Source organism: Propithecus coquereli, unplaced genomic scaffold (genome assembly GCF_000956105.1).
Source record: "Propithecus coquereli isolate 6110/MARCELLA unplaced genomic scaffold, Pcoq_1.0 Scaffold241, whole genome shotgun sequence".
Lineage (NCBI taxonomy): Eukaryota > Metazoa > Chordata > Mammalia > Primates > Indriidae > Propithecus > Propithecus coquereli.
Genome location: NW_012147964.1, coordinates 2,520,416 through 2,521,901, shown reverse-complemented (window position 1 = coordinate 2,521,901; position 1,486 = coordinate 2,520,416).

The window sequence follows — 1,486 nt, the reverse complement described above, 5'->3', positions numbered from 1 at the left end:
CACCACCTTAAAGTATCAATTGCTCCCATTCTTTCACAAGGGAAGGATCACTTTAACACATGTTTTAAAAATTATTTTTAATTGACAAAGAAGAATCGTATATATGTATTATGTACTATATGTTAAGACATTTCTATTGTAAAATACACATCACATAAAATTTGCCGTTTTAACCATTTTAAGTGCACAGCTTGGTGGCATTAAGTGCATTCACATTGCTGTGAAACCATCACCGGCCTCCCTATCCAGAACTTTCTCATCTTCCCAAGCTGAAGCTCTGTCCCCATGAAACACTCCCCACCCCCTCCCCAGCCCCTGGCACCCACCATGCTACTTCCTGTCTCTGTGGATCTGACGCCTCTAGGGACCTCCTGTGAGTGGAGTCACACAGGACTTGTGCTCCTGTGACTGGTTTATTTCACTGAGCACCACGTCCTCAAGGTTCATCCTTGTCGGAGCAGGTGTCAGAGCCTCCTTCTTTTATAAGACTGAATGATATTCTATTGTGTGTGTAGACCAAACCTGCTTATCCATCCATCTGCCAGTGGACATTGGGTGGTTTCCACCTTGTGGCTGTCGTGATTCGCGCTGCTGTGAACATGGGTGTGAAAATATCTGTTTGAGTCCCTGCTTTCAATTCTTTTGGATACGTGCCCAGAAGTGGAATTGCTGGATTATATGGTACTTCGGTGTTTTATTTTTCTGAGGATCCGCCTTACTGTTTGCTATAACAGCTGTAGTCTTTTACGAGAAAGGTCATTCTAACAGAAAAAAGAAAAAGAAAGAGAGGGAGGGAGGGAAGGAAGGAAGGGAGGAAAAGGAAGTATTAATATGTGACACGGAATAAAGGGCAGTTGTTCAAGTGGGAAAAAAGTTGACTTCGTGAAAAACTGACCACATTGCTTTTCTTTTTGTCATATCTCAAGCATCCTTGTACATATCACGGTGGGAGCACCTTTGGGAATCACATGGGAGGAAGATGAGAGGAAATGACTGAGTCAATACCTTCCTCCAGGGTTGGGGCAGGTCCTCCGTCCTGCCCACTCTTCTCCACTCTCCTTCAGGCTGCCCCTTCCCTATTCTTTTAACAGTTTGCAGTGCTCTGTGTGCTGGGCACCAGAAACTGTTTCAAAAAGAAACATAATTGCAAAATGTGACTATGCTCTTAAAAAGGCAAAAATGTAACCAAAACTCTTCCCTGATTAAAGCAGCTCCTATCCTGAGTCAAGGATCAGGGATGGGGAGAAAAAACTGCTTGTAGACAAAGCTGCTACTGGATTTACACGATCTGGGCTTTTTTCGTTGTGCTTGCCGTGACTCCCACCCAAAGGTCAGATGAATGCTCCCGTGGCCCCCAACAATGCCATGGCCCTTGAACAGCTCTGGCCACCCCCACCTCCCTGCTGTTCTGCCCAGTGATCTTTCTCTCGCTTTATTTTATTTTAGGCTACATATAATGTCTTTTTATGGAGCTATAACTTGCCTA